At 40.3% G+C, this 21210-nt stretch overlaps 1 protein-coding gene across 4 annotated transcripts in view; it reads left to right on the forward strand.

Moving 5' to 3' along the window:
- Positions 1–1174: 1174 nt before the first annotated feature.
- MAPKAP1 (mitogen-activated protein kinase associated protein 1) overlaps positions 1175–21210 on the forward strand; it is a 194792-nt gene continuing 174756 nt past the window's right edge. For 3 of the 4 annotated variants that reach the window (XM_012721377.1, XM_004677328.2, XM_004677329.2), the window contains exon 1: positions 1192–1438. The gene's annotated coding sequence lies outside the window, so the exon portion shown is untranslated. Of the gene's footprint in view, positions 1439–21210 lie in introns of all 4 variants that reach the window. The other variant, XM_004677332.1, reaches the window with a different exon arrangement.

The following is a 21210-nucleotide window of genomic DNA, read 5'->3' on the forward strand; positions in this document are numbered from 1 at the left end:
TATTTTAAGGAAATCTAAGAGGCAGCTTGGAGCGAAAGCCTGAAGTCCTAAAACCTCCACGTAGTTGGGGTATTCAGTCCCTAAACACAGTAAGCACCTAGGAGCCAGGCGCTATATATAGTCTGAGAGACAATCAGACAGCTGTGCTTAAGGTTGAGAGACATGAAAACGAAATATAATCTGTGGGATGGGACAGATAACCTGATCTCAGAAGAGAAAACAGTCAACTTTGATGACACCTTTTGTTTTGACAGCGCCTCCAACCAGCAAGGAACTGTGGGCGGGTAGGAGCCTATTCAGGTGTTAAGGGACACCTTCCCTGTGGGAGCTGCTATCAATAATGTATTTGAAAACAGGGGGGTGGGTCCATGTGTATTTGTTGGTGACTTTATCACCGAGTAAAGATCCCCCAGAGCTGAGATTCTGCCTTGACAATTTTTTTCTCGTGACAAGGTCATTTAGAGTGAGAGCTCCTGGACTCTCAGGCAGGAGCTATGTTCTTCCTCCTTCACAGAGACGTCTACCACCGATTGCCACCGACAGAGGCCACACATACCAAGCTGGTGTTCTGTGCCACCCCTCTTACATCGCAGGGAAACCACCTTTGTGGTCTCTTCTCTGCAATTCTTAAGAAAGGCAACGATCGTCTCCATTTTACAAATAAGAGTAAGAGCATTTACTAAGTGTTTATTATGTGTCGGCACTGTGCTACATGTTATTCAAGTATCATCTGTACTAGAGTCTCTCCGCAATGCTGTAAAATCGGAAATGCTTTATGGATGGGAAAACCGAGGGTTAGAGGGACAAGTGCCTTGGCTGGGGGTTCACAGCAAGTTACAGCTGCCTTGAAACTCATGTCTGACTAAGCGGTTAAGCGGTCTCAGCACTCATTTCTGAATAAACTGAGGATCACATCTCCGTGGAAGAGAGAAGGAAGGAGTCGATTCGAAGCAAAACACAAATATCGATTTCACCCACTTTAAGTTCAGGGCTCAGCTGAGAACGCCAGGCTCGCTTCACATCTCTGACCCAGACCTCACCCCGCGCCTGGGAGGTTGCGCGCATGCGCCGGCCTCCAGTTGGCCCCGCCTCTCGGGAGGGCTTGGCTCCGGCTCTCGGCTCTGGGGCTTGCGCACTACGTCCCCAGCCGGCGCCTTCTTCCAGGTCAGGGACTTCCGGTGCGCCGGGTGCGGTTCCGGGTCGCGGCGCGGCTCGGGGCGACAGGGCTGCTGCTTGGCCGGCGAGCAGCGGCGAGCGGCGGGGATATGAGGGCGAGCCCGGAAAGCGGTAGCTGAGCCGGCCGGGAGGAGCGCCAGTGCCAGAGGATTCCGAGAGTGCGCAGTTTGGGGTTAGGGGCCGGGAGGCTTGGGCAGCCGGGCCCTCTTCTCAGGAACGTGTCCCGGGGCCGATCCGGCCCGTAGAGTGGCAGCAGCTTCAGGTAAAGGTTGCCCCAGCCACTAGTACCCTCTCGCAGCTGGCCCGAGGAGCTTGGCGGCACCCCGCTCCCCTCAGCGCTCGGCATTGCCCTGCGGGCAGCTTGTGAGACGGGCAGCTTGTGAGACGGGCAGCTTGTGAGGCCCGTGCTCTGGGTTGCTTGTGAGCATCCGTTTCCTGGCCCTGTCAAGAACTGGAAGCAGCTGTGAGCCTGACAGCTGGATGTGTGATTTGGGGAAGGAGAAGCTTGTGCACCTGACAGTGTCGGTGGGGGAGGGTACTGGTGTTTAGTGTCGGCGCCTGCGGTCCCTTGGTCCCTTCCCCTTGCACTCGACAGCATCTTGGTGTCCTAATTCTCATACTATGAAGATCAAGTTTTTAAAGCATCAGTCCCTCTTTCCTAGCACTATTTCTCTCCGAAACAGCCTCGTAGTTTTTTCCCCTTGCTGGAACTTTGATTCAGCTTTTTGTTGATGGGAGTGACGAAGACAGATCTCGCTGTCTTCTAGATCTGTTTAAGACTGAGAAATGAATGCTTGTAGTTTAAATAAGAGCATTCCTTTAACCAGAGATCCTAAAATTGCCTCAGAAGTTGGTTAAAAATTTAATTCTGAACGAAGGGCAAGTAATTTTGGAAGCCAAGCACAGTATCTGGCACTGTGCAAAAGCATGTCATAAGCCCAAACCAGCGAGTTTCAAAGCTTCCCTAGGTGTGAGCAGTCAATTAGAGACAGGTATATATACACATCGGTTAAAACAAAGTCAACATTCTCAGTCTATTTTTGATAAGCAAAAGGATTGGATTCCCAGTTAAACTCACTAGAGCAGAAATAGGAGGCCCTGTGTTTTTTAGTAATTATATTCTGAGCCCACACTGGTGCTTAGTAAACAGCAAAGAATGTTTGGATGAAGTGCTGGATGAAGCATTGATAATTGGTTTTATCTTTCTCAGTTTACAAATTTGCAAGCTTTCTGGGACCTATAAGACCGTCAGATGACCTCTTTCCCATTTAGTTTGTATTCAGCTTACCTTCAGCACCTGAGTGAGCCAAGACTGCATTCTTAATCTTTGGCATGTCCTGATCTGGCTCCTGTTTACCTTTGTAGCTGTGTTGGAAAAGCCTGCTTCCTTATCTGCTCCACCACAATCCATTATGCTAGTTCATGGCATCTCAAATCACCTTTATTCTTTTCTGTGAACATTGTAAAATTTAGAAGGTTTCTCCTTTTCTATTTCTTATTGATAAGTTACCCATCTTACCCATGAGGTTCAGCTGAGATTAGCCTCCTGCAATCAACTGGGGATAACTCTAGTTGGAAATGATTTCTTAAATTTTTTTTTCTGGGATATTACAAATGTTCATTACATCTCTGTAGTTACTACATTTAGCAAACATCTACTGAGTGTGAATATATACCAGGTACACTAAACAATGTGCAGATAAATAACACTAAGTCTTTGCCTGGAAGGAACTCAATCTATTGAGATAAGATTAATAATTCTAAAACAGTGATAAGTATCCTGTGTGAGTTCTTAGTGTGATTGGGGGTGGCACAGGAGTAGGGTGTGTGCCATAGCTAGTGAATGCTTCATAGTGTAGCATTAACTAAACATTGTTTACTGAGTAGTGGGTATTATTTATAGATTGTTCTTGTTTGATCATTTTAATGTGAATTTACAAATTAGGAAGACTCGGGATAAATTACACAACTGATGGGAGACAGAGCCAGAATTTAAACCAGATCTGTCTGATATCTAAATTTGTGCATTTCCCATTATGTGCCTTACTTTCTTTTTCATGTTACATAGCTCTCTCTATGCAAATATTACATACTGAAACCACTTCAAAGGAAAAAATGTGATATCAAAATGAAAGGTGCAGAAATATAATTTAAGTATAAAGAAGACCATTATCTTCCAAGGCAAGGGGGTATTAGGATGGATCAGCTCATATTTAAAGATTAGTGTGGAAGATACTGTAGAGAATACCCATGGACTTTGGATTCAGTTCCTGGCCCCTTCTCTTACCAGGTATATGGTCCTTGGCTGGTTTCTTTAAGCATTATTTTCCTCAAGTAGAAGTTGGAATAGGAGGAGAATACTGACTTCTGAAGGGGCCCGATACATGGTGATGTTTCCAGAATGATAGCCATGTGATACAAAGGTACAATACCTATGGTATTTATACAATACCTGTATAAATCATACAGTGAGAGTTTTAGTGGGGATACTGGGAGGTAAAGAAGAGGGTCACTAGGGGTCAAAGTCAGTGAAGCTTGAGTGCCAAGCAGGAGAGGTAAGTTCCATTTTCTGCTCAGAACTTTCCCAATTAGTAAATACTTTGAGGGTCTATGACCCATTTAGCATTGTCAGGCAAAACATTAAGACCCTGGAGATGCAGAAAGGAATAAAATCACATCCTATTCTGAATTTGTAGAGATTCTAGCAAGGCAGATGTATATTTGTGTGCAGGTGAACTATAGCCAAGTATAGCAGGTATGGAAAGTAGTTCCCACAGCTGGGTGCTAGGGAGGGAACACTGACGGTGGTTAACTAGTGCCTAACCACATGCTCACATTGTGTTATGTGCATAATCTCATTCCTGAGTGGGTGCTGTAGCACCAGATTTTACAGATGAGGAAACTAGAACACAGAGAGGGTAGAATTTACGCAGCTGTGGTGCTCGAGTAGAGGGAATTATTTGCTGGACTACACCTTGTTGCTGCTTTGCCATGTGGATATGGGCCCTCAGGAGGGGCTTCAGAGAAGACCTTGCCCTTGAACTATAACTACAGTGTGCTTGTTTCTGTGCTAGGCAGGAAAGTAATGTGTAGTCCCCGCACTCAAGGAGTTGATTGCCTAATTGTGGAATGTATTGAGGGGCTCGTTTTACTTGTTGACTCAGCTGAAGACTTTAGAAACTTGTAGTTTAGTGGATTTACAGATACTTCAGCCAAGGGAATTTGCTGGAAATGTGTTACTCTGATGTACAATCTTTATTATTACTATTTTAAAAGATTTATTTATTTACACATATAAGAACTTGGGTACAGGCCAGAGAGGTGGGAGGGGGGTGAGAGGATTCACCAGAGACAGAATAGGGAACAGAACAGGCAGATTAATGAAATACTATTGAGGGGAGCAGTGGGTGAAATAGGAGAGGTCTGCTGTGCTCTGTGAGTCACCTCCCTGGCCTGGGATCACATTCTTACTACACTGGCTGCAGATAACTTCACAGTGCTGCGCTTTAACATGCTTGGGCCACCAGGTAGGGCCCCCAGGCTTTATTATTAAGGACACAACAATGTAGATAACAAGTTAAGGGAAAACGACTTCTGTCATAATGCATTTTCTCCCCATGGGAAGTGTCCTGCCCTTGTTTTCTATGAATTAGAAGTTTTGACTCAAAAGTAGTATTTCGGTGTGTTAAATTTTAAATGAGCCTGTGTATTTTAGTCACTAGTAAATGTTTTTGTATACTTTATTTCTTTTAATCTTCACGATTCTGTGAGAGTATTATCTCATTTAGCGCTCAGTGGGCTAAGGGTTAGTGGTTAAGTATGTTACCCAAGAGTGACATAGCTAGTGAGTGGTAACGCTAGGTGAATGCTTTTATTATAAAATCAGGCTTTATTTTAGGAGAGATGGGGTTTGAATGAGGAGATGACTTTATAATACTCGAGATTTGTGCTCTCAGCACTTTAAATGCTATCAGGTCTCTTGTCTCTTGATCTTCTGCAACACCATGAAGTGATCAAGAAGGGATAATCATAACCTCTTGAGATGAAGAAATTGGCACCCAGTGAATTACAGTTTAGTAGAAAGCACACTGGATTGAGAGGGACTTGAATTCTTAATACTCTGTGCCACTAGCTGCCTTTTGATTTTGGTCAAGTTGCTTAAAAATCCTTATATCTTTTTTAGTCATTTGGATGATAATGAGGAGCTCAATTCAATTCTTGCTGAGGTCTTTGCAGCCTGCCAAGCTATCTGATTCTAATTGACATGCTTAAAGTCACACTGATTACTGGCAGTCCCCAGTGGAGAATGGCTGAAATTTAAAATGCTCCCCCTCCTCTCTTAGTGGCAGGTAGAGAGCTTCTGCTCAGCTCGCCTCTGTTCTTTGTTGGTTACTTCTTCTGGGAAAAGACCTTGCCAGGCCAGGTGCTCCCCAAAATGCATACAGTGCTTTCTTGACGCTCAGTACATGAGACAGAACAGCGCCACCCAGCACAGTGAGAGAAATGTGGTCAGGGAGTTCATAGCCCAAGAGTTTCATTTATTTTTATTTTAAAAACAGCTTCCACAGGGTGCAAATTGAAGAAATATTGGTCTTCTAGATACTTGTTTCATTTATAGTCTACTGTATAAGGAAAGAACGTAGGATATAAATATGAAGAAAGTAAATCCTGAGCAGTCATTCAAAATACATTAACTCTGGTTGGTGGCAGTCTAGATGTATTGGGGAAGTAGATTGAATACAGGAAACACAAAATTTGGACCCAAAGAAGAAAAACAGTTTTCAGTAACTAAAAGTGAGAATAATGGCAGCAGTTACTTAAAAAAACTACTAAATTCTAGAAACAGGTAGATGGTATTAGGATAACTGTTAACATAATGTTATATAGTAATTTTTGCTTGTGAAATAAATTGATTAAGCCATATTTATTTCTAAATGGATGCAATGTTTATAGCTTGAATATACCTTAGGAATATGCCTTATTATTGATGCTGATAAAATGGACTGATAATATTAAGATTTAAAAAAAAAATGAACATTTTTTAGTTCCCTGTGCAATCATTTTACTTTTTCTTAAGATTTATTTATTGATGCATGCAAAACTGGAGTACTGGCCAGAAGTTCAAGGAGTGAGAGGATTCTCCAGAGACAGTGTGGGTAGCAGAACAGGCAGATTGACTGAAACACACTACTGAGGGGAGCAGCAGGTGAGAGAGGAGAGCTTCTACTGCTCCATGTGGGTCAGCTACTTGGCTGGGGATCCAAGTCATGCTCAGTGGCTTTGGAGAGCTTCCTAGTGCTGTGCTTAACCCCTTGCACCACCAGGGTGGGCCCTGGACTAATTTTAAAGCACTTTATTATAAATAACTGTTGTTTCAGCAGCAAAGCTGGTAGAAAACTGAAGTAATCTTTTTTTTTAAAAAAAAAACAAAGTAAATGTTTAATCTGAACTTTTGTTGCTGACATAAAGGAGACTAACAAGGAAGAACTGGAGTGTAGGCTGGAATCCTAAAGATGTGAGGTGGGGCTTTAAAGTTGTACCTTCCTGAATTTGAATCTTGACTCCGTTAGTCAGTAACTGACCTGGATAGCCTGTAACTGAGGCAGCCCTAGAGGTCCCGGACAGCACTGTGAGGGTCACGCTTTCCTGAGCACCCACTGCTGTGGGCGCTGTGTGGCTTTCTGGTCGACGAGATCATGTCAAATGCAGCGAGGAGGGGCTCTGTGGTGTGGCTGTAAAGGAGTGAGGCTGGCCATGTCTGCAGCCATCTTGATTTCGAGTTTGCTTTGTTAATTACTTTTAATCAGAGGAATAAAAATACTTATGTTCAAAGAAGCTCATTTTGACAGTGCTTATAACAACAAAAATTAGAAATAACATTAGTATTCAACAAAGAATTTGGACAAATTATGGAAAAGCAGTAGAATGGGACTATTGTGTGGTCTTTAAAATGTTTTAGAAGAACTCTGGTAATGTAATGCTTATCATATAGTAGGAGGGAAAAGTTATAAAATGAAAGTATGATTGCACTATGTCAAACATGCCAAGAAAGTAAAGAACTACCTGGTGAGATTATAGGTCTCTGTGCCGTTATGTTTTCCAAAATATTCTCTGATATAAAATTACTTTGTAGTAAGATTAAATATAAGTTGGTATTGAGAAATGTGCATAGAACCTTTTGCCAGTAACGTTCTCACTGATGTAGTGATAGGAAGGTATCAGTGGATTGTGTTTTTACTTCAGCTCTTTTACATTTAGAACATGGGTTCATGTATCTTACTATAAATGATGTTGGGGCCCCAGGCTGGCTTTCCTTTCCTCACAAATAGCCCTATTTAAGGCATGCCAGGAAGGGAGAGTCATTCCTATTGGTGGCACCAGTGTTCTGGGGCTGCCATCATCAGTGGCCAGCGGGATAGTAAATTGCCCTAGAGCAGACTCTGTCCTGCACAGAGAGTACACTCCTGTCTCTGCGGGCTGGCTTTGGTATGTAGAGCTGTTTTTGAGTTGAATTTTTATACTGGGAATTGCTTTATTGCTGTGGAGACTTATATGTAAATTTATCTGGTAAGAAAAAATTAAAGATCAAGGTTTATTTGGATTTAAAACTTTCTGTTAACAGTTTTCAAAAAGTATGAATATTAAAATGTCATGATGAATTGGTGCCTTTTACTTTTTTCTAATTATCATATTCTTTATAATTGAAATTGTAATCGTTTCAGTATGCATAGTTAAGTATGATGGCTAGTTAGGGTTTTTCTTTTTAAATGTGTATGGTAATTCCACATGCAATATAAAAAAAATGCAAAAAACTTAATGAAGTGTTTGAGCTTATTTAAATTAGGAAAATACCAGGCAAGATGTTTCTTTTTGTAAACTGCTTCTGTCCAAAGCATTCTGTATATTATCAGAATGAAAAATGACAGCACTTTGTCATCTGTTCAAATTGATATTGCACTCTTTGCAATGACAGCTGAAAAGGCCCACAGGTGCCATATAAAGAGGTGACCATGTTGTCATATTTCATTTCGGCATCCCTCTGCAAAGCCATAATTACCTAATTAGGTTGTTAATTAGGAGATTAGCATTTCACTATATTGATAGAATGCTCTTTACCGGCATGGGGCTAGATACAGATTTGTCTGCCCTAATTTATAATCACTGCCTTTTTTGTACTTATTTATTTTCTTAAGATCCTGAGATGGGGCAATTCAGTTTACCTGAGAAACAGTTTGTTTACAAGCTAATGAGGCTTTGATCATTGGATTAAAGTTGCTGAGTTAAAATATTAAAAGGGTGGTCACACGATATAAATACAAATTGTTGATATACAAGAAATACAGAATTAAGCCCAGAATGTGATACATATATTTATATATATCATAAACTAGACAAGAAAACAAACAATTTAGTTCTCTTTAGTAACAACTCATACTTAAAAATGTTAAGTATTTTGAACTTATTTCAAAAACTGATGCTTTGTTGACTACAGAACAAATGCACTCAGTCCTCAGTTTTGGACTTCCTTAGATTGTATGTGTCAGGGTTCATTTCAATTGTACCTTTTGTCCATTAAACTGGGCTTGGAACATTCTCTTCTCAGATTTTGCTGTCCGGAGTACTTACGGAATTTGAACTATTTCACAGTAACCTTTACTTGGTGAGCTATTTGGGGTAAGCGGCATTTCTATCAAGTGTGTCTGACATTCTTTTGTGGGGGTGGGAGTGAGGGAAGCAATTTCCATCAGTTTTACTCCAGTGTGTGATTTGACTATGATGTTTGTAATTTACATCATATGTACTTTATCTGCCTTATTTTAGCTAAGGAGATCAGGAGTTTTAAAACATTCAGAATGCCATTCCCATCGAGGTAGTAGGTTAGCTCCTTTTGATTATATTAATTTTAAATTTTATACCTGCCCACATTATAGAAAGTGCCTGTGTGCATAAATCCTTTTCCTTCACAGATGGTTTAATTTCATTTGTTTAGATCTAATTTTCTTCAAAATTAAACATTTTTACATGAAGAATATATTATATGCACAATTTTCCATTCAGTTAAGCTTTTTGCTTAATTGTAATCATTCATTTATTCAGCCAGTATTTGCTGCCCATATAATAGAAATTGAATGCTGACAACTTCAGACACAGACTCTGCTGTCATGGGACTTGCAGTCTCACAGTGGAATGTACAGCGGAGTTAGAGAAGTATTACTTGGTTTGAGAGGTGTATGTAATGAGAGTATGTGTGAGTACCTATCCTGGACTAGATAGGGTCAAACCTTCCTGGTGCAGGCGATGTCTACATTGGGATCTGAAGGGTGAGGAAAAAGCGATATCTAAGTCAGGTGAAAGAACAAAGAAAACTGTTCTAGGCATAGGAGTATATGTTTAAAGGCTTGAAGAAAGCATAATTGATTATGACCAGAGTAGAACGAGGTATGTGAAAATGAAAGCAAGGTTTAGTTATAGTAAGGCTCTTGGAAAGTCACTGAAGGATTTTAAGACAAGCTAGGAAACAATTGTGATAGCCTCCGTAAGAGATGGTGGCTTGGATTAGGTTGTAGAGATGAAGAGGTAAAAAGGAAATCTAGAAAGAAGAGGAAGTACAGGATTGGTCATTAAATGGCTATAGGCTTCATGGAAAAAAGGAGCCAAAGATTTAAATTTTAACTCCATTTGTTTTCTATTTTTTTATCTATCATGAATAAAAATTAATATTTTTATTTATCAATAAGTTTTGATCAAGGTATCAATATGTAAGTTTAGGGTAGACAGTATTACAGTTGGAAATCTGTATAGTCAACATTGTGATCACTACTTGTTTTCAGATTTTTAAGTATGAAAATGTGTGTTTGAATACCTTGTAGAGAAGAGGTCCGTGAGTATTGTCCAGTATGATTTCAGAGAGTACAGGATTAGCAACTCATTTACTTCAGGTAAATTAGGAAGAATACTAATATTTGAATGTAACTTTTGGACGTTACATTGGGCACAAACTTTGAGTTAGTGAAGATAACTTCTGAGAGCCAGAGAAATTATGACTTTCCCAGTTTCCTCTGTCATTGAATGGGGAAATTGGGAACACAGCCAAACTTTTCACAGCCTTTGTGTTTTCTGTTCTGTCCATGTAACTTTACTTGCTTTATCCCCTTGCTTTCTGGTTCCAAAGTGAAGGGGTAAATTACTCCCCAAGTTCCAGTAGCTCAGTGGTCTGTTGAGAGAGTGTTACTGTGTTAACTCTGTGGCTTCTGCTATCCAGCTCTGGTGAGGATGAAAGCATTAAGCATTGTCTGCTGTGTTGGTAGAAGCTGCTCCAACACATGTTTGCTTCGGTGACCTGAAGTTCTGTGGGCTTTCTGACTCTAGTATTTAATTTCCCTCTACTAGACATACAGATTAACTACTTCCACACAGGGTCACTAACCCAAATGAAATTCTCCTTTGTCCTCAGGGGAAAAGACTTGGATGCTTTAACTTTTGAAGAAGAATTTGACATCTCTTTGACGCAGTTAATTTGTGTTGCAAGTTGTTTGAAACATTTTATGCTTACTGTTGCCAAGTAATTTGTTGGTATCCCTGTGGGAGACTTACCTGAGTGAGAAGAAATCTGGGATTACACATGGATTCTGGCTTTCTAATATTAGCCCCACTTAAAAAAATATTGAAATATAATTCATAACTGTAAAACTCACCCTATTAAAATGGGCTTAATTGTTTTTATTATATTCACAGTTGTGTAACTATCACCATTCTAATTCCGGGACATCTTTGTCACCCTGAGAGGAACCCCATATCCACTATCAGTCACTTCTCATTTCTTCTTCTCATTAATCTACTTTCTGTCTCTATGGATTTCCCTGTTCTGGCCCTTTCACATAAACGGAAACCCAATATATAGTCTTTTGTGTCTGACTTTTTTTTGCTTAGTATCATGTTTTGAAGGTTCATCTGTGTTGTATGTAACTTGTGTCAGTATTTCATTCCTTTTTATTGCTAAATAATATTCTAATGTCTGACAGTATCACATTTTGCTCATCCACTCATCAGTTAATCTCGATTTCTATTCTGTGGCTATTAGGAATACTGCTATGAGCATTCCTGTAGAAGTTTTGGTGTGGACATGTGTTTACATTTCTGTTGGGCATAGAGTGGGTTGCTGGGTCATATGGTAACTAATAGTTTGAGGAACTATCAAACTGTTTTCAAAAGTTGCTGCTCCATTTTACATTTGAACCAGCAATGTGTATTACAATTTCTGTCTGTCTCCTTTTGGCTCTCTTCAGGCACTATGTTGCTCTGGGTGGGCTCGAGACAACCCTGATTTCTAAGAAGTTCCATGAACCCTTTGTCTTTATAAACATTTTTCTTTGTTCAATCAAATTCATTTTACCAGACCTTATATTGGACTTTAGGGCCAGGAAACCAAGTAAGAATCCTAGTCCCATCTACCTCTCAGGGGTTTTATAGTCTATTAGTTGGAACCTTTTACTAAGAAATGGGGGGAGAGGGACAGCTCTGTGAAGAAACTTACTGCTTAGTAAATAATTAATTTCCATGGCATGGTTTCTAATTTTAGAATCTAGGCAAAGACTTAATGATTTTCATAGTTTCTGGGGTTTCTTTTCCTTGGTCCATCCTTTAACTATTAGCTTTTCCTTGGGTTTTCTCCCTTGTTTCTGTTCTTTTCTTACATGTTATTATTCTTAGTTACATAAGCTCATTCAGGGCTTTGGAGAGTCTGTCATTTGTGTGCTGATGTCTTCCAAATTTGCTCAGATCTTTTTCCTGGGCTATCAGTTTTGAGTCTTAATGGATCTCTGAGTAATCGATAGACATCTCAAGTTCATTGTGTCTGAGACATAATTCCTGTTTTCCCCTCTCCCTCCCTGTTAAACTGTTCCTACTTTTGAGTTCACAGTTTCACTTGTCAACTATTCTGCAAGTCATACTTTATATATTTATTTATTTTTTAAATTCATACTCTTTACCTTTCCCCTCAGCCCTCCATATCCAGTCATTCTGCAAGTTACTCAAATATTACCTTCTAAATATTTAACTATTTCTTAAATTTGTAGACCTCTCTTTCCCTGCCTTACTTCAGACTTCATCTTTCCCCTAAGCTATAGTCACACCTTTATAACTGGTCTGTGTCTTGTCCATCAGATTCTATACAACTGTCAGAACATCTTCCTGAAATGCTAATCAGAAGCTTTGCGCTCTATTTTGTTTTAGTACTAAATACATGTCCTACTGTTTCTTGCTTTTGTGACTTGTCTCATGCTGTCTCTTGTACTTGAAAGAAACAAGTCTGTGTCTCTTTGACCTCTCTTCCAACCTTGTCATCTTTGTAGATTCATCTTGGACCAGGTAATAACAATAATAGTAAACATTTCTATAGTATTATACATTTATAACATACTCAGTCTTGATAACAGTCCTTAGAGTTAGACATCAAAGTTATACCCATTTGCAGATGATTGTCAGAAAATGATTACTTTTCATAGGTCCCGTAGTGAATGAATGAGTCCACATTTGAGCACAGGCAGTCCAGTGTTGATGATTTACCCTTGGTGTTTTTCTACCTACCTTTTCCCAGCCTCTGATCACATACTGGGAGTTAGAAGTATCAGGTGTAAGTCCTAGTCCCTTTCCCCAAGAGGATGCGATTCCCTTTCATTCACTCCAGAGGTTAGTTACCCTTTCTCTGCTTCTGTAGTTACCGTGTGTAGTTTGATATTAACCTGCAGTCTGTAGGACATTGGAGCAAATTTTAAACATTTTTGATCAAGGAGACAATATTTTAGATTAATTGCTAGCTCTCTCTGCCCCTTGGGCCCCTCCCCCCCATCATGAGATTACTAAGTAGGAAGTGATCAATTCCTTTATCTTTAACTTAGTTCTCTCAGGAGCCCTGTCTTAGTATCCAGTTTTATTTAGTTTTCCTTTGTGTTTCCATAGTATTTTGTTACAGAATCCTCTAGCATTGCTCTCTTTCTATTGTGACCATTTGTGTACTTGTCTTCTCTCCCCTGCTTGATTTGTAGGCCTCTTTGGGGTAGGGTCTATGACTTACACCTATTACGTCTAACTCCCAGTATGTAGTAGGTATTCATGCTTGTGGGATGGACAGGTAAGTCCATTTATACACATATCTAGACTAGTGAGAGAGGACAAGAATAGTAGACTAAGTTGAGGTAGCATATTGTAGTTGTTTGGAGCCAGAATTCTGGATCCAGGCTGTCTAGGTTTTATCCTGGCTCCACTTTTTATTAATTTTGTGGCCTTGAGCAAGCCATGCCTCAGAATACTGATTTTTTTTTAAAAAAAGATTTATTTATGCATATAGAAACTGAGGTCAGAGCTGCAGGGGTGAGAGGGTTCACCATAGCCAGGGTAGGGAGCAGAATAGGCAGATCAACAAAGTACACTGCTGAGGGAAGCAGCGAGCAAGACAGGAGAGGTCTGTTACGCCACGTGGGTCACCTCCTTGCTGGGGGTGGAACTTGCCGTACTTGTGGTAAAGCAGCTGTTGCTAGCTTTGCAGTGCTGGACCCTAACCTATTGTGCCACCAGGGAGGGCCCCAGAATACTGATTTGTAGAACATAAGTAAAAAATAGAATCTAGTTCATAGTTTTGTAAGTGATAGTATGACTTCCTAAATAAATTAGCAACCTTCTGGAATCAGAGAATTGATTATTCTCTGTAATTTCTGTTTTGTAAAATACTCCCACCCTAGGTTTATGCCATTATAGGCAGAAGGAAGCCAGCCCTGCTGCCACATCCTCATGTTTGATCCATGTAGTGACAGTTAAAGAGGGGTTGTGGGGAGAAGGGGAAGTAATATTAAAGATTTTAAAAAGTTCCTGGCAAAGTTTGTGCAGTTACTATTTACGAGGTTGTGAAAGTTCTATTCAGATGAAAGTACATAGCCTCTTTCAAAGTCACATAAAAGTAGTTTGGGGATTATTTGTTTAGATTAATTTCCTTGTTGACCTCCATTCTTCAAGGAGTTAAATGAAGAGTTTGATAGTTGACAGATTATTTATTTCCCTTCCAAAAAATGTGTAGCTAGGACAAGAAAAGTCAGTAGTGTTGCATCTTGGATTCATACACTGCTTTTTTACTTTTTGTAAGTGTCCTTATAAAGTGCAGAAGCACTATGTATGTGTATTTTTTTTGTTTTTTTTTTTTGTTTTTTTTTGGTGCAGAATACCTCCGAATGACTTAAAGTCATTCTTTAGCTTGTCCCTAGATAGGAGAGAGACAGTAACTTGGAGTCCCAGTTGTATTTGCTGACTTTAATTCTTGTAGTTATAGTGGCCAATTTCTATGTATTGTAGCATTTAAGAATAGGTGGGGGTAATGCCTGTTCAAATCAGTCAATGTGTTTACTTTTGTGGAGAGTTGGCTGCCCAATTTTGTTACTACTAAAATCTCCTTTGTCAGAAAAGGGGTTCCCATACCTTTGAATCATGACACAGTGACATAAGATGGGTGATGGATGGATTTCTTTTGGGCCTAGTATGTTTATACTTACTGATCATTTTTCTCTGTTTTGTTCTCACTAGAATGTAAATGCCACAAGGACAGACTTTTCTGCTGTGCTCTGCAACTAGAACAGTACCTGACACATAGTACCCACACATTAAATATTTGTGGGCTGAATGAATTCATCAGTTAGGGCCTACAGTTTTGTGTGTGGCACCAACAGTATGAAGAAAAAAAACCTTTTTATTATTATTTTTAATTTTATATATTCTTTACAGCCTTCATTTTTGTACAAATGTATGCTTTTTCATCTCGGTTATATCCCTGTGGAATTCCCACACCAATTCACCTCTGCACCATCACCATAGTCCATTGTGCTCTTCCCACCCCTGAAAAACAAGCCTTTTTAGAGGGACTGTCAGGCAGCCTTCCTCCAGATACATCCTCTTCTTCCTCATGTGTGATTAGCATAGAATTTGAGCGCTTCCGGGCCCTTTTTACAGCTTCCCCACTTAGCAGGTGCATAATTGGACTGGTGTGCAAAACAAGTTTGGAGTGACTGGCCTAAGGCTCTGTGACTAGGGGAGGAGGCCAGGTTTCTTGAGTGGTGACTGTTGTGAACTATGCTTTCGTCTTAACTGATGATGTGGTTGAGACTCAGCTAAGTGGAAACAACTGTTGAGTTCTTCTAGTTTAAGCAAGCCAGTCATCAAGGAGACAATAAAAAGAAAATCAATCTTAAGACTCCAGCAAGCCACCTATCTACTGATCTAGCACCATGGATAAGGGGTCTTTTGGGGGGGAACCCCCCAAAAAGAGAACAAGAAAGATTCATTTGTTTTTCTGTTGGTTTCACACTGAGTCCTTACTGGATACCATTCATATTCTACTAGAAGTTGGTAAAACATGAGGAATAAAAGAGTTAGTGTCTTTCAGGAGCTTACAGTTTATTCGTTTTTATTTTTACTCTTTTAAAGTTTAAGGTTTAATTGAAGTTTAAGATTTACAGTTTCACCTTGGATTTCAGTGGCCCCTAAACTAATGCTATTAACTTGTGTTCCATTTTTTTTTAATTGTTTGCCCAAAACAATTTGCTAGCACTATATCTTGGTATTCATTTGATTTTGCTTGTTTTGTCAGTTAATTAGTACGTTTCACTCCTGTTATATAGTAAGCAAGGAGAAGAGAACACCATCATAAACAGATGATTTAAAAAAAATGTGACTAGTTTATTTTCATTCACTCATTCAGTCAGTCAGTCCCTAACATAGCAGCCAGAGAGGCCCTTTTACAATGTGATTTAGATCATATCACTTCTCTGCTCACCATTTCCCAGTGATTTCCCGCTTTATTTCAAATACAAAGTCTTTAGAATGGCCCATGTGACCCTGACAATTTTCCACACGTTTCCAGACATCATCCTTTCTATTTGTTCCCTTGCTAGACCCCCTTGCTCCTTGAACAGTGCCAGTTGTGCTCCCCTGCTTGTTGACACACTTCCCCCAGCAGTCCACATGGCTTGTTCTGTCACCTCTGCAGCTGTTAATGCCAGTTGTCACCTCAGAGTAATCTCCCTTCACTACTTTAGTCATAGCTGCGGGCCTGCCTCACCACTCAGCATGCTGCATCTCTTCCCTCTGCTAGTTTTCTCCATGGCACGTATAACTTAGCATTTAATTTACTTCTCTATTTTGTCTGTCTCTCTCCCTCATTAGAATGTGAACTCCAGGAGGGCAGGACCTTGTTTTGTGTTCTGCTATTCTGCCTCTAGAACAACACCTGGCACATAGCAGGGATTCAGTAGATGCTTGTTTAATAAACAAAGCCTGTGGACACTTTCTGCCTATAACTAACAGGCAGTAGCTGGATTAATTATTTGGTGGAGGTAGTGAAAGTGCAGTGTACGAGTAGCACAGACAAGGGAACAGCTCCTGGAACTCCTGGAAGAATTGACCACTGAGTTGGGCTTTGAAGAATGAGTAGGAGGTAGCCAGTTGTAGAAAAGGGAGACAGGCTTTGCAGATCAAGGGGTAAGTTGGAGGGAATGTAACCTGTCTTTGTTGAAGTCATTTGGACTTTGATTTCATGTTATGGTAGGATAAAATTTCAGTAAACAGGTATTAGGAGTTTGAACAGATGTCAAGAAGTTGAATTGTATTTCCTTCTTTAGAAGATCTAAGGATAAATTTTAGCCAAGTTCTATACTTTAGTCTCTGTAAATGAACCATTCCCTCATTGAGGTGGGATTGGAAAGTATCATAAATTTAGTGACTTCAAGCAACATATAACTACTGGGCTTTTTATTACTGGTGTTGACATTTGGAGAGGGCATAGTTGTTTGCGGTAGGTGCTTTCCTGTGCATGGCAGGATGCAGCATCCCTCGCACCCACCCCTAGTGTGGCAACAGACATGTCTCTAGGCATTGTTAAATGTCCTCTGGGGAGTGAAAATTGCCTTTCAAATCAGAACTACCACATTAGGACCACTGTTACTTTTAGTAGGATCTAGGGGTTCTTGTCTTCAGCAACTTTACAAATTATTAGGGAAGGTAGAGATTTAAACCTTCAAGAGTCATCTTATTTCTGAGCCTATAACTAGACTAAAAAGTTAAAATTGGCACTTCCTTAAAAACGATGTAAATTTAATTAAGCACTGAAGGTAGAAATAAAGTGCTTTTTAAAATTTTTATATATAGCTTCAAATGTATTTATTATGTCATCCTTCATCATGTATGATTCCCCGTGAAATCATCCCCTACCAGTTCTCCCGTGCGCCACCAATAGCCCCTGTGCCTGTCCCTCTCCGTCCTGATCCTTCTCCCTCTTCCACCCCGACAGAATGCCTCTGATCTGTAGTTTCCTGATGATTCCGATTTTTACTTTATTATAGTCCCCCCCATTCCTTATTTGTTTTTTTCTGTATTACTCCTAGAATGCAATAAGTAGTAATTTCTAAGTAGTAAAATTTGAAAACATTCCATATTTGTCTTTTTCTTTCTGGCTTAAAAAAATAAAGTGCTTTTTTTTTTTTTAAGATTTATTTATGCATACAAGAACTGGGGTACAGGCCAGAGGTACAGGGCCAGTGAGAGGATTTACCAGAGACAATAGGGAGCAGAGCAGGCAAGACAGGAGAGGTCTGCTGTGCCATGTGGGTCAGCCCCCTGGCTGGGAATTGAGCTCATGCTGCAGTGGCAGCAGATAGCGTCACAGCCTAGCCTGTGTGCCATCAGGGAGGGCCCCAAAATAAAGTGCTCTTAAAACAATTTTGGACCCATGGAATTGGAGAAGAGTTCACGGAGGGTGAGATATTTGAGTCGGACTTAGAAGAATAAAGTTTGCATTGGAGAAGGGTCCATCTCAGCTGAAGGGCCACTCTTGACCATAGGCTTGATCTGGTTCAGAATAGTACTGGGAGTTGTATTTGGGGCAGAGGGACAGTTGAGTGAAACGGGATTGAGAGAGCCCTAAATGTTATATCTGAAGGTGAAGGGGTTTAGGCTTATTTTCCTGCACTGTATATATTTGTTTCTATTGCTACTTAACAATTGCACAAAGTTTGTGATTGAACATATTATCTTTCAGTGGATCATAGCTTCAACTGGATCTGATGAAGATCTCAAAGGGTTAAAGTTATGGTGTTAGCTGGCTTTGGAGTCATCTGGAGCCTTGATTAAAGAAAGATCTCTACAAATTCCTCTAAGTTTTGGGGGCACTCATTTTCTTGCGGCTATGTGGCTACTAATACCTCCATTTTCTTGGCAAATTTTACCTATCCCTCTGAGCTCCTAGAGGCTGCTCTCAGACCCTTGCTATAGGTATTTCTGTAATAGGGTGGCCCCCAGGGAAAGGGGAGGTAGGTTCCCTGCCCCACTCAAAAGGAGGCTGGAGCTGAGAAGAGAAGAGAGGAATCTGGAGAGGAGACTAAAAAGGAAGGGAGCAGAAGGGAGAGCCAAAAAGAAACCTGAGGAAGGCACATGGAGCAGAGAGACATGGGAAGAAACTGCACCACTTCTTGGTCCTGGGCTGGTTGAAACAGATGTGGATGAGAGACCCTTGTGGAGGAAGTTAACTATGGCAGTGTTTATCTTGATTTAGATTTTGCTCTCTTCTCCGAGACTTGTCTGGCCATTTCTGACACTTTTTTCTGGGTCCCTGCTGGAAGGCACTTTAGGCTTATGGCGGGCTTTCAGGCCTTGCTCTGGGTTAATCCCTTTTGGGTATACTTTTACCCATGAGGGGATAGGTAACTTTGGGTGTTTGATTTAGAAATGATATTCTTTGTTTTTTCTGTACTGCACATTAACAGTATTAAAGTTCCTTTCCATTAAAAGTCTTAACATGTTTTATCTCGATGCAGCGGATAGCAGCATCATTTTGAACAGGCAGGTTTGGGGGTTTCAGAGGTGTCCTTCTCCCTGCCCTGTAACAGTTCCATTGCATGGCTGTTTGCTTCTTCAAAGTGAGCAGTAAAATCTCCCTGGCTTAGCTTTTCTCTTTTCAGTTGCCTGTGATGCTGTTATATGTAAAGGGAGTCATCAAAGCAATGACTGTCCCATTACCTTTGCAAGTCAGATTTTACCCACACTCAAGAAGGGGAAAAACAGAGATACAGATGCCAGGAGGCAAGAATTTCTGGAGCACCTTGAAATTCTGACTACCACGTGTACTTTCAGCTCAATGAAGGCAGTGGCCAAGTCTCTTAATTGTTTGCACAGCATGGTATCTTCAGTACCTAGGACATAGTATGCTTTTTATAAATATTTGCCAAATAAATGGGTATTTGACAGGCATTTCAGTGTTAGTTATACTGGTAATTTCACTTTGAGACATTGCCTTACCTAGTTTCTGTGGTATTCATAAAACTAAACATTTTTACCTGAAATCTTAAAATCAGGAATTTTTGTTTATTGCCACACTGTCAGTCCCATACATTATGTTAGAGACAGCACCCACTGGAAAAATAATTTAGGGGTACATTGCGGCAAATTAGCAGATTTCTTGTAATAGATAGCCAGAAATGTTGGTAGGTTTGGGAATTTGGGAGTGGTGGGTGTTTAGGTTGTCTGAAGTTTCATGACTATTGATAACTAATAAACATTTCTAAGACACTTTGAGATCACTGTTTCTTAACTCAAGAATAAGAGATTTTAGTCTAACTTGTTCTGGAAACTTTATATATATTAGGTATGGTTATTATAATTACAGTTATTCTTTAGCATCCCTTAAGCAAAATTTAGATCTTGAGTTGATAAAGTACTGTTGATAAAGTGCCATTCTCTCTTCACAGAATTGCCTATTTCTGCCACCAAAGTCTATGTGTTTCCTTTATACCTCGCTGTTCAAACTGGGGTCATGAGAATTCCAGTATGTGCCAGGGGTATGAAAACCACAAAATAAACATGGCACATTATTGGATAGAGTGAAAAATACCCATAAATCCTATGAACAAAATTGTTATAGCATGTTGCTTTAGGTGACTGCTCCTAGCCGTTCTCCTTCCTTGATTTATGGTCATTATCCTCTACCCTTCAGGAGTGTTCATGGAGAAGTTTGAAAGCCAGGTTCCCTTTACCTGGATCTTGGCTGATGGTAAGAGTCAGAGACGTTGCAGATAGAGGTTAGTGGTACACGGGAAGAAAACCAAGAATCAGGGTCCCTCTACCAAAAGGAGATGTTTGATAGGAGAAGAAAACTGGTCTCTGGTTGGTGGTGTCTGATTGGGCCTGCCTGGTCTCAGTGAGTCCTCCGGGGGCCTCAGTTGGGAAGCTGGAATGATAGGGGCAGAGGAGCCTCTCCATGCAGTCTTTTTATATTTACTAAATTTTTCATTGAGATAAAGTTGGTTTACAGCACTTTATTTGACTTTGTGGTCAAATCTATGTTACCACACCATATCTACCACCAGAAACGCCAGTGATCCTCTGCAATATTCCATTAGGCCCCTGTTCCCTTTGTCGCCATCTTTAATCTTACTCCTTTGATAACGTCAGTCCCGCAGTCAGATTCCTTGGGTTTAGTTTTGTCTGTTCCTTTGTTTTTTATATTCCATCTAAGAGTAAACTCATGTGCTATTTAGTTTTGTTCATCTTTATTTGTTGGCACAGTCATTTCAAGTGCCATCTCTTTTGTCTCCAAAGGCACTATTTCATCTTCTTGAATAACTGAGTAATTCTCCATTATGTATATGTACCACATCTTCATCCACTCATCTGCAGTGGGACATTTAGGTTGCTTTCATCCCTTGGCTATTGCAGGCAGTGCTGCAGTGTACATAGGAGTGTATGGCCCTTATTAGTGTTCTTGCATTCTTTTGATATAAGTAGGAGTGGGATTGTTGGGTTATATCTACATGCAGTCTTTTGTCCCAAGTTTCTTCCCGTGATTTGAATATGTTGCAAAGAAGGTGAGAACAGAAGCTGCAAGGCCTTTTAAGTCTAAGATCCAGATGTCCCTCATTACTTCCATTACATTCTGTTGGTCAAAGCAAATCATCATGTGAGCCCAGACCTAAGGATGGGAAAATAGACTTTACTTTTTGA

This window comes from Condylura cristata, unplaced genomic scaffold, assembly GCF_000260355.1.
Source record: "Condylura cristata isolate star-nosed mole 26May11 unplaced genomic scaffold, ConCri1.0 scaffold00006, whole genome shotgun sequence".
Taxonomy (NCBI): Eukaryota; Metazoa; Chordata; class Mammalia; order Eulipotyphla; family Talpidae; genus Condylura; species Condylura cristata.